Source organism: Osmia bicornis, chromosome 13, assembly GCF_907164935.1.
Source record: "Osmia bicornis bicornis chromosome 13, iOsmBic2.1, whole genome shotgun sequence".
Taxonomy (NCBI): domain Eukaryota; kingdom Metazoa; phylum Arthropoda; class Insecta; order Hymenoptera; family Megachilidae; genus Osmia; species Osmia bicornis.
The window spans coordinates 8655048-8667515 of record NC_060228.1 but is presented as its reverse complement, the minus strand read 5'-3'; the positions used below and the strand labels follow the sequence as shown (position 1 = coordinate 8667515).

Genomic DNA, 12468 nt, shown 5'->3' with positions numbered 1-12468 from the left:
CGAGGATTAACAAAAGGTGGATCTTGTTTAAACTGATCGAATCCTTCGATGGTGATAGTATAATTAGAAATAGATGGTTCTTAATTCTTTGAGATGACAATGATAATTTGTATTTTTTGAGAGGGTTGAAAGATCTAGGGTAGATTTATGAATTCGAAATCGACGCGGTTCCTTTAGCGATCTTCCCAGGAAAATTATGTATTGGAAGATAAGGACAAATAGGTGAAGAAAACGGAAACAGGGAAAAAGGGAGAATAAGAAGTGAAGTAATAATCAAAAACAGAGAGAAAGTAGAAAAGTGTGTGCTTGAAACGCGAGTCGCTCGGATGACGAGGGGGATGAAAGTAGCGAAGTAAAAGGGTGAGAAAAAACCGGTGGAAAGAAATCGAGAAGCGGTAGTGGCAGAATTTTGCTCGCGGAGTACGGTGGTTGGCGGGGTTGTCCATATCCGAGGTAAACTCTATCCAGGTTACTGTAGTATAGCTGTCTCTGTTTTGTGGTAGGCGGTAACCGCCGCGGACGCAGCTCCAATGAGCGAGTAGCCCGCCCTCTGAATGCCCCACTAGCTTACCCTCCACCGGAGATTTATTGAAATTTTATTTTTATGGCCGGTGAGCACGGCGTCCGGTGGATGCAGGGGGTTGCTGGGAGTTGCACGCCAGGGCCAGACGGGAGCGAAGGAGAGAACAGGATTCCTTCTCCTTTCCCCCAACTTTTTTTCCACCTTTCCTCCATCCTCCTTTCCCCAACGATACCCACCCTCTCGCCGCGCCACTTTTCCTTCCCTCTTTCGCTCGTCCTCTTTATCTGGCCTGGCTGTACGCTACCGCGTAGCCCGGCCGCTTTATTCGCTACGTCCTTTTAATTCAATAGCTACCCTTTTTATAAGGTGGCGGGCGAAGACGGAAGTCAGCCGAGCCGCTCCAACCTCGAACAACGACGATATGCCAGCAAACACTTCGCCTCCGGTATTGACGCGACTTTGCTCGAGCCTTGATATTCCTTCTACTCGCGACCGGTCGACCAGCAGGGGGTGTGTATCGCGACTATTCGGGGGGAGGGGGCGACATTTATCTCGACGATTGGGAATTACGGTCTCGTTGGGCCTGGAACTGGGTGAAACGTCCAACTTCCCAGGGATTTTAGGAAATTTTCTTATACTATATCCACGCATGAAAGAAAATGGCAACAATGATAATTTAATTTAATTTAAACTATCATCAGATTTGGGGCAAAATGCTTGTCTGATTGTCTTCCACACAGGGGTGAACTGGAACTTAAATTTTTACTGGGAGCTTAGTAACATGATTACGAGTTCTAATTTTAATTAATTAGATCCCAAACCTCTTACTGACCAAATGGCATCTACATATTCTTGTATTAATATTAATGATATATCGTTATTACTGATCGATACCTATAGCAGTGATTTGAAATGAAAGCAATTAAGTGGAGACATCGATGAGACCAATGGAAAGGGATGAAAATTGCAGATAATAATTGAACCTTTCTTTATTTTATTTGCGCACAGTAAACATGCGAATAATTATCGGAGATATTCAATTGTTGGATTCGTCTGGCGACGAGAAAAAAATATGTTGAATCGCTGTATATGTCGCTAGTCCAACGGTGCACGGGGAAAAAATTTAGTAATAAACGGTGAAATACTACGAGCTTCAACAAACCAACCAAAATTCATTTTTATCGGGAACAACAACACAGTTAATTGTCGTTGTTGTTTTCGTCGGCGATTATTCAACGCGTAGAACGCGGGTGGTATCTGGATACAGGTGGAAAGGGTGGTTGAAAATTTCAAAGGAAATTGCGACCTCTTACGTTGAGAAGCAGATCTTCGAGAAACGCCACGCGTAGAAGCCATATTGATTCGGGAAGCGAATGTCAAAGAAATTTAATAAACACGGCAGAAACGCTTCGTCGGTCGACTGTTCGGCATTCTTGCATTAATATGAAAATAATTTACAGCGCAGAGTTAATATCAGAGACGTTCGTGCTTTGAAAGCGACTATTCCTGCGAAGGAGCAGAAAGGGATTAGATTTTGAAATTACGAGGTTGCAGTTTACTTTTAAACATCTTCACCGATGGGAACTAAAAGTGGCTCAATAGGAAAAAACTTATCGACCAACTGGTATCTGTTAACTTTGGAGAAACTCATCGATTAATTGATTATCTGATTTCATTCGCGACAAACGTTCGTTTCTCAAACTAATGGTTGGTATGAATAAAAATTAAGCAAAAACTTTTCGGTAAAGGTTAATATTACAAGAATTCGACGGAATTTTCTTTATTTTTGTTTTTTTATCGAATCCATCGTTTCTTTCACTTCGGTTTGCATTTATCCTGATGCAACAAAAACATTCGAATCGGTATATGCAAATACATCGGTAATCATATTAAAAATAATTAACGCCGCTGGTCCGTAGTATTCGATCAGCGATCGAACGACGAAATTTTCGAGTGTATCGCGGCAATATGTGCGAACGAACGCTGTTGGTCCAGGGAAAATGGTGTAACCAGCGGTTTAACTCGGTTCCTCTGTTTCCAAAAATACGCTGGAATTCTCCAATTTAATGAAACAGACATAGCCGGGGAATGCGCGCTACTATTCCAGCTCGTACCACAGGAATTCTCGCCCACCAACACAATATACGTATTTCAAATATTCACCGTTCGTAATTTTTATCTTCGCCGTCATCTCGACTGCATAGGTATAGTTGTCGCGCGATCCGGTTGATTACGCTGATCGCACTAGTTCAATGCAATTTCCAACAGACAGATGATTTCAATTTTTCTCCTAGCTACTGACACCGTCGCAAGCCTGATTTGACCTATTTTACAAAATGAATATAATCCTAATCACACTTAAGATCTTTATAATCTTTTTTCCAGATATTCAATTATTTAAATTTGCTTATATCAGCGTGACTAAAATTGAGGAAAGTTAAATAAATTCCTAGTAACAGTTCGTGTCGAAAAGGATCTTTACTCCAGAAGAATTAAACGAATTTCAAATGACCGGATGGGATGAAAAATTCAAAGCCACTTTTTATCAACCGTCGAGATATGTGTATTTTTACACTCGATAATTGATTGTTTTTTGTTGTTTTTTTTTTCATCGTTAGACGAGATGAATGGCAACGACGGAGAAACACTTAGGCGGCGGAAACACGCGGAGGCATATGTGCGTGTACGCGATCGATTTTAAACAGGCGAGACGAGCAGCGGCAAATTGACAATGTGTCGAATGCAGACAACCAATGCCTCTGGCTAAAACTACCCTTCCGTGCCGCGGGGCCGAGGTCCGTTTTAGGTACAACGGTGTTCGCGTTACCCGGAAGCCCTTCCTGTCACCGATTCTCCGCGTTTTCGTTTCGAATTTTTCGCACTCTCCACACGATTTGTTAAACCATTCGAATTCCTGCGTTATTCTTCCATTTTGTTTTTCTGTTACATCTGAAGCAGAAGTATTCCTATAACAGTCAAAGTAGAAATTGAAAAAAAAGAATTCATAGTTCCGCAACGGATTCGTATCCACCATGCGAAACGCAATCTCCTTTCACGATCCTCTGTCTAGTTAATTTTTCTCGTAGAACGCGCATAGTTTCGTCCTCCGAATATTCGACGAAGCAGAGGACGGATTCACCCTGCTGGGCCTCTCTATGCCGGCAGAAGTAATACCACTTTCGCGACGTGGCGTGTATCCCCGCCTGTTCGAATTGGAACAACGTGCACGGGCAACAGGCGACACACAGGTAGACAGGAATTTCTGATATTACATACCAGAAGCCGGAATGCCCCCATAACAATCCCGAGGGAGTGTACGAGCTTCTCCACATACGCCAGACATATTTCGCGTCTAGCACGCCTCCCCGGTTCTCGTCAGTGTCTCCTGTTGGCTACAAACAGGCAACCGTTCCGTCGATCTCTTCCCTCTTTACCTTTCTCTACCTTTCTCTACCTTTCTCTACATTTCTCGTCTCTTCGATTCCGATCCTCCGTGGCCGTTCACGGCTTTCTCTGTGTCTTTAACGTTCGAGAAGCGCACTTCAATAAAAGAGACTTTTTTCCGATCGAGGGGGAAGAAAGTTTCTATCGAAATTGTTTCAGGCTGCTCCGGGAAATTCTGGACGAATATTGGTTGAATTTGTTCGACGATCGACCAGACTGCTTACCAGTTGTTTTAACATATTAGCGTGGTGCCCGTTAACCGCGATGGAAGTCGACTGTAACCAGTTAAGTCCACAAGAACGAACGTTTAAATGTGCTTTAAATACCGTAATCTGTTCTGTTCGACGATGGATATACCGTACAATTGGCCCGAGCGATCCTTTCTAATAAAATGGAACATCTTACGGGTTAGGCTTTCAACATTTTAAACTTACAAGAATCGAATGGTTATGACTGGTTATTTCTCGAATGATAATGTTGCATATGCTAACGTTATGCTTAGCTTTTAGTAAATATTAGGTTTTTTAATTAAAAAAGATCCGAATGGTTAGAATTTGAATTACGTAGCTCCGCTTTTAATTATACAGACCGCGTTTCGGTTAAAATTTGAGCAAATGGGCGAGCAGTCGATGAGGAGGTAATCGGGATTCGTCAATGGTGTTTTCAGCGCACGACACTTGCTCACTTATCACGAAAATGGGCTGTATGTTGAGATAGGTCGTTCCACAAGGATTTAGTGCCTTCGTTAAGCTGTAAGCTTCATTCAATTTTCTCCAATTTGTGGCAATTTGTGCTTACAGCACCCACATGCTCTCGTGCTCCCACCCTTTAACACCGAGCCACGGACGAGAGTGTGAACGCGCGCGCACTTGCAACCACCCATATAGGTGAACACAAACGTTCACGATGGAGATACACGTGCACACAATCACAGGGGAATGGTCCTTCAACGAAATTCATTCTACGCGCACGCTTCTCCAGCTGGAACTCTTGAAAACTTTTTTCAGCGTTGGCTTTCCGAAATGCCCGGCCGTCTATACACGATTACAGTCGATCGTCGAAAGCTTTCGTCCGATAGATTTTCATGAAACCGGTGCCCGATTATATTACCGCCACGTGCGGCTCGAAAGACTACTTGTTACACCTCTCTTTTCGCTCTTTTTTCAAAGTGTTCGCTGAATTTTCCCCTGTTCCTCGTTTAATATAGTCCAATTTAAGGGTAGATTTCTTTCGTTATTCAAATAACTAGAATTGTTTATCGAAACGTCTGCCAATAGATTGAACCAATAGATTGAAATAACGAGAGATTTTCTGCATGATCCGTTCAAAGGTACCCAAAGTGACTATGAAAATCCGAAAAAGCATAAACATTAAACTGTACATATAAAATACTTAGTTTAATTGAATAGAAAAAATCACAATCTCTTTTCGTACTGAAAAATATTCCTATAACGAGTAGTAGTTTTCCTCCGACAAAGTCGTCGAAACGCGCTCAATTTCAATCTGTTGAAAACGATTTCGATAACGAGGAGGTTGTAGAATTAGAACGGTAACGGAGGTATCGTGTTGGTATCGCATAGAAGCGGGGCTGTTAGGCAGGAAATCGACTCGAAGTGCAAATTTTGATTTCCTGGCCGTTTCGGATTCGGTTCCGTTAACGAAATCAACGCATCGGGAACACGATTTCACCTCTGCCACGCTCGGCTACGGATCATCGAACGAACTTTTTAATAAATCGCCTATACCTGACCCCTCTGCCGTAGTAGTTTTACGGGGTTGCGGAAGCCGGCGGGTGCTCGCGATTCCGGATAACTGCACGCGGGCTGAAACCTTTGTTGCAGAGAAGTACAGCCTCTCTCTGAAGTACCATTCCGAAATTATTACATTCTAGTGGGGTAGATATTAGCTCGGCGCGTATGCTTTCATTAGACGTTACCTTCGAGCGTTTCAATTTAACGCGGAAACCACCCCTCAGCCTCGTTCACAGGTCTATAATATCCGACCAGGCACTTGCTGACTCTCTAGCGTGCTTCATTTGGACGTCGATCGAGTTCCTGCCATATCTCACATTCCAGTTACGGCTAGCAACGAGTTCCCGAACGTCGATGCCACGTTTCTGCAAATATTTTGCCACTCGACAGGGCCGGCTTTTGCTTAATTGCCACAATCCCTCCCCCGACCACGCGTTTACGCGCCGGATTTTCAGCGATCCTCGTCGTTGCTCGTCCGTGTCTTCCCCGGCTCGTCGACCAACTCGCACTTCCGGTATCGTTCCTCTCTCTTTCGATCCGCGGCAACATTGCTCCATTGTATAAATTTAATCGAGAGCCGATCGTTGGTACAAACACGATAAATTGAAGAGATGAATATTTTTTTGTATTCAAATGTTATAGGTTTTCATTAGGAAGATTTTGATTCACTTTATTTCGATACACTATGAATCAGAATTTTATCGAACAGATCGACGTAGTTGTTTAAAGATGCTGGTGAAATTGTGTAGCTAACTTTTTATCCAACGAATTGAAAAGGCGTCGACAGTCTCATTATTTCAGCCCCTTAATTGCATCCGCCTGTCGCAGCCTTCAGGTGCAAGCATTTTTGCGAACGAGACTTCCTCCTCGTTCGATCTGTCCCTGAGAAACTTGTGGTCGAGCCTCTTCTTGCGTGTGTCCAAAGTTTAATTACTTTTTAGAATGTATTGAGCCGAGGGCGAGAAGGAGCAGGTTAAGTTTAGTGCAAGTTGTAGTGGCGAGACAATTTTACCGAGAAGTTTTTCAATTTTCTCGGCTCACGGACCAGCCTGGAGAGAATCGGGGACGTCCCGACGCTTCTCTCGTTATCCCAGATTTATTTATTGTTATCTCATGGAATCCGAGAAGAGATTGGTCGTTAAAGAAGTTTTTGCAAAACGCTCGATCAGGGGTGTCGGATCGATTTTATCAGAAATTTTTCATATAAAAAATTGACTGAAGAAATAATGTTCTCTCGTTTGTTCGGATAAAAAATGCTGAGAACTCGATTACAGAAGCGGAGCCTCTTTAGATTTGTCTCCAGGATCTCGGTTTTTCTTTATCTCCATTTCACCTTCCGTTTTCCTCGCCCTCACCTCGCCTCCTCTTTCCCTTTCCAGCTGCTCCGAGACTTCGTTAATGGAAATTGATTACCGCAAGAAGACGATATCTAAATCACGTTGTTCTCTCTTCTAGTCTGGCCAAACTTTACCCTACCCTCCATTGCCGCTTCGTCGCAATTCTTTATCCGACGATTTTCAACTCCCAATATTCATTAAATTCGCACAGATTTTCCTCGCGTACTTACTTTTACAGAAAATCCGATGCACCTATCAAAATCAGCACAATTCTTTAATTGCTTAATTCAGGCACGATTGAAAAATAATTTATTACATTCTACATGATGCGATTATATTGATCTAGTTGTGGCATGCAGTATATCGTTTCGAAACACGTTATTAACGTAAATTTAACGACGCGAATTATCTTGTTTTATTCGCTGGTGATTTACTACGAAAACCGACCATTTATTGTATAAAATGTAATCGACGAACGTTGATAATCTGCGCTTTCGACGGGAGATACGTGTACTATATTCGAATACATAAAAAACTACTCAAGCTGGGGAAATTTATCGAATCTGAATTTCTTTTTTTCAACGTGCTAGGAATATTTAATCGACGGATAGTGGCCTATCGGGAGGCTTGAAAATTTGTGAAAATCTCTTCGAGAGACTTGAACCGGTGAACTGCGCGCGTTCGAGGTTCTAAAGAAGCATGGATTGCGTGCTTCCTGGCTGGATTACCGGCGAGACACATCAGTATGGGCGATAGAGTCGTTTTTAAAACTCGTCACAAGTGGATTTAGCACCTTTCCTGGACTACGCAGCCAGGAAAGCGTAGCCGGGACACGATGCAAGCTGTTATCCAGCAAGTCGCTATTCTTGATCCCGTTCCGCGGTGAGCTCTGGACTTACTGCTAAAACGTGGCAAGATTTACTTCGAAACTTAAGTCCCGTCTAAAGATTTATTACCGAGCCTCTCGTATCTTCGAATTCTTGACTACTGCCTCGTACCGATGCAATGTTCTGCATTTTGATGCACTCGCTCACGGTATCGCGCAGACGATCGTTCTTCAACTTGAACGATAAAAGTTGTGGAAACCTCCAGGTACAGCCCTAGCTATTTTAACTAAAGAGGGTGGTATTTTTCAAATTTCGATCCACGAGTATCAAATCCAATAATAATTTGTTGAAATTAAAATTTCTTGTATCAATCGACTTCCCATCGAAACTTCAGCTTTAAATTCCATCTGATCGAGCCGACTTGGCCACTCATCGCGTGAATATCTCGCGAAAGATACACTTTCGTACGCGTTGCGTCCCGCTGTGTTTGGCTTTACAGGCACGTAAGTCACGCGCCAAGGGATGATTTCGCGTTGCGTGCGTTTCAGGGCAAACAATGGGCCAACCCCGGTCAGGGTGCGCCTCGCAAACACAAACCGGCCGACAAAGTTATGTCCGCGTTGCTCGATCCTTTTCGAAAGAGTCTCGCGAGACAATAAATCCACGGTACTGTGATCGGGTCAGTCATTCTACTTAATTGGGGCTTCGGGCGTGAAACGTTCACAAAGTCAAGTCGGAGGAAGCGACTGTCCCTAGAAAGCCGGCCTCCGGATCGTCCATGGGAAAAACACGGGGAAAGAGGGTTAACTCTTTACACTTTGTGTATCTACTTTCGTTAATTTCATGGATAAACAGATGTGTATTATTTAATTATATACATCTGTCATTTGGTTCTAGAATTTTCTGTCTACGCTGAAGAATATTTCAGGAAATTTATCAGAAGTTAATCCGTGATCTAGAGGTGTTTTAGATGATTTTCTTAAGTTGTTGTCCCCGTTGCTTAGGAAAATCTAAGAAATTGCGGTTCCCCGATACGTGTACAATATCAAACTTCGATTCGACTCGAATTCGCTGTTTGAGCTCCAGTATCGTAGGGCGGGTAGCTACCCCATTGGATTAGGAGACCCCATAGAGGGAAAAATGTAATATAAAAGGCTTACCGGCTAAGCTGTTAATATGTTGTAGGACGATGTGTCCGAGCAGGAACTATGTATATATTACACTGCTCAAACATATGTCTTTACTGATCGTGTTTGCACTGGGAATACAGAGATTGTGGCTGCGTTACGAATAATTCGATTTAAATTCTGTTTAAAAATGCCTCTTAAAACAATGAACAAAGCTTTCGCAGAATTTTCTCAACGTCAAAATATGTGCATACAGAGAGAAGATTAAAGTAACAGACACTTATAAAATATAATCTGTCTATAAAGTTTAATTTTTGCAAGGACCCACGTTTTGAGATGTTATCAAAGTAAGTTTCTGATGTACCGTAGCGAGTTACAGGTACGTTTAATTAATCGACCGAAACATTGTGCTCGTAACGTCGACCCGTGCTCATCCTGTCAGTTAGAATCGTGTCCAGTTCGAGCAAAAGATGCTTATCTGGCTAAATGAAACCGACACACTAAACGGAACTTTGGTGCAGACAACACTTAATATATTTGCGTTTGAATTACGCCCCTGCTAGCCGTCGAAGAAGCCGAAGGGGGAAACAGACCGAACTGCAGGGTGAACGGTGGCCACGTGACTGCGCGTGGCCGAAAAACTAATTGAGACATGAAATTTATTTGGCACCGCGTTGTCAGCTTCGATATTCTCGATGAAAACAATATATAATTCTACCTTTATTTTCCTTGTTATCTACATACTTACACTTTTGTTTATTTAATGGTGTTCATTCATATCACACCCGTTCGCACTTCATTTTCTGCCTGTACATTTAAATTTCCACCTATACATCAGTCTGGAGTAGAATTTTTCTCCGCAATACGAGTTCGCTCGCAACCCCTTTTCGCAACGCCTTCGAAACCACTATCAAACAACGATAAGTAACAATATCAAGCTTCCTGCTGCTCATAAAACTCTCACAGCCCTACGGTCTCTACTCTTTCAACGTCTCCCCGAAGAAAGGTCGGAAAGCAGGGAATTCTTACCGAGCGAACGATCAAAAATTCAGGGTGCAATTAAAAGGAAGCCAGAGCTAGGCTGCTCCCTCCTATCGACGCCTCTCTCGATCACCTTTCGCGAAGACACCGGTGCGAACGGAATCGAGAGGGTGGCTCTCTGTATTTTGGCCCGCGAAATTAATCGTCGTCGCTCTGTCATTTCGATTTTGATCTTAACGAGCGAGAGCAGCGAGGCGTTATACGAGGCCGTTCGATATACGTAGCAATCCGGTAGTCTGCAGTTAATTTAGAGGCCATTTCCTCTGTAAATAGCCAATAAAAGCACGGTGTGCGCGCGCGTGCGAGTGCGACAGCGTAAGGGGTGCGAGTTAGCTAGGTGTAGAACCAGCGAGAGGGGTCGCCGGTGGCCGATGTCGAGGAGGGACGGGAGCGAGACGGGACGCAATATTATAAAATTTAATGTCTTGGTTTACGGGCCGCGGAGCCGGCTATAACCTCGCTCCGATATTTACTGGGCAATCGTGGGACTATATTGTACGCCGATCCAAACCCCTAGCTTCCTTTTTTACTCGTTGTTCCACGCTGTTCCGCGTCCTTCCGACCTTTCCGATAGGATTTCCGCTTAGGCTTGCGTCGATCGAAGGATGTGCCTCGATTTTGTCGCGAAATTCTATCAGGTTATCTCATAATTGACAAAGTTTTTCTGAGAGCAAAGTTTCAAGCACCGTAATTAGGGGTGCACTAGAATTTTTGGTCTCCTCTTTCGGTCTTGCATAGTCTTAACCACGTAGAATTTATCAGTTAGAAAAGTTTCAGTGTAATGGAAATCGTACTTGGGAGATTTTATCAGGTTCTATCAGTTCGTCTTGTATTTGTCTTGAGAAGAAGCTTTTATACTTCCAATAATAAACGTCTCAACGTAACTCGTTCACTTAAAACCAATGAACGAGTCCACAATCTATCTCTCGAGCTAGTGAACGAGAAGAAGGTATCCTAATTCAATTCCGCCAGGATCTGGAATCTCCATGCAATTTACAATCGTTCTACAAGAAACCACTCAAGATCACAGATAAATATCTGCGGTTCTTTAACGATTGAAAGCTATCTGACAATATATTTAAGATAAACTTCGGTCTAATTTCCACTTATCTGACGCTCATTAACTGGAAAGCAGTGCTTAATTAAAAATCGCTTACACCGCCTACGTCCATAGCAAGCTTTATAACCTGAAATCTCAAATCGTCCTACTCCGTCGATCAGTCCTCATCGTCGAGCAAACTTTCTTTCGCGGGTGGACGCGTGCAACGAGCCATTCGTTATCAGTCATTTAATTCGTCAACGGGTCATTACAGTTCGGGAGACGCGGCCAGGTGAAAAGTTAGCCGTTCCGAGTGTCCCTTAATTTTTTAGTACTCCTGTGTAACACGGTTTCGGGTGGTTGAGATGTTTACCGTGATATAATGGCCGCGGGCGCAAAGGCAAGGCAAGGCAAGGCAAGGCAAGGCTTTTTCCGCGCGCGACAAGCAGAAAGAAAGGGTACCAGCGTTGTGTTCGTGGGCAGGAGGATATAGGTAGGGCGCGAGAAAGGATCTATCTCTGCCGGATAGTCCGGGTGGTTGCTCTTTCTCCGTATCAGGACGGGCTAGATGGGCGGGGTGGTAACCCCATCCCCCCGCATAGAAACGGCAAAACACAAGACACGAAGGAACGAGGGTGGAGGAGAGAAGGCAGGAGGAAGAAGAGACGGTAGCAGGAGGGAAAGGGCAGCCGAGGTAGCGACGTCACCACGGAAATCAAGAGTAATGCCAACACGAAACTGCACTACCCCTCGCACACCCTTGCCAACCTCTCCTTTCTCGCTTCATTCGTTCTACAGGATGTCTCACATAAGGATATCGTAGGAGAAAATTAAAAATAATTTCAAGCGATGCATATCATGTAATTAAGTTCATGCATTTTGATGCATCGGTGCATCAGAGAAGTGCAATCGCACTGCAGTCATTGGAGCTGATATCCTTTAGGCATTACGTCTTCTTAATTACAAAATGGAATAGTGCATTCAAAAATATAGAATTGCCTTAAAAGTGAAAAGATGCAATTGCACTTTTCTGCACCGATCCACCGATGCACAAAAGTGCATAGGTAACCTTAATTCCATAATATGCATCGCACAATATAATTTTCTTTCATCTTGAATCATTTTAAAGACAGAGCTTGTCCTAATTACTTGCAACACCCTGTATACCCTTCTCATTCGTCCCTTTGTCTTTGTCTCTCTCTCGTTCGTTCTACTCTTCAGCTTCTCTCTATCCTTCCTTTCGTTTTCTTCGTTCAACCAGCCAAATTCTCTCGCTTTTGCTTCTCTTTCTCGAGTTACCACCCTACCGCCTCCGCATCTCACCTCCCGATCTCACCTACCCCCCGGGGAATAACCCCCTTACTGTAGCTGCTATATGG

General features: G+C 43.5%; 1 protein-coding gene across 2 annotated transcripts in view; it reads left to right on the top strand.

Annotated features, from left to right (window-relative positions):
• LOC114873553 (peptidyl-alpha-hydroxyglycine alpha-amidating lyase 1-like) overlaps positions 1–12468 on the top strand; it is a 74827-nt gene that overhangs the window by 28492 nt on the left and 33867 nt on the right. The gene's annotated exons all lie outside the window — the stretch shown is intronic.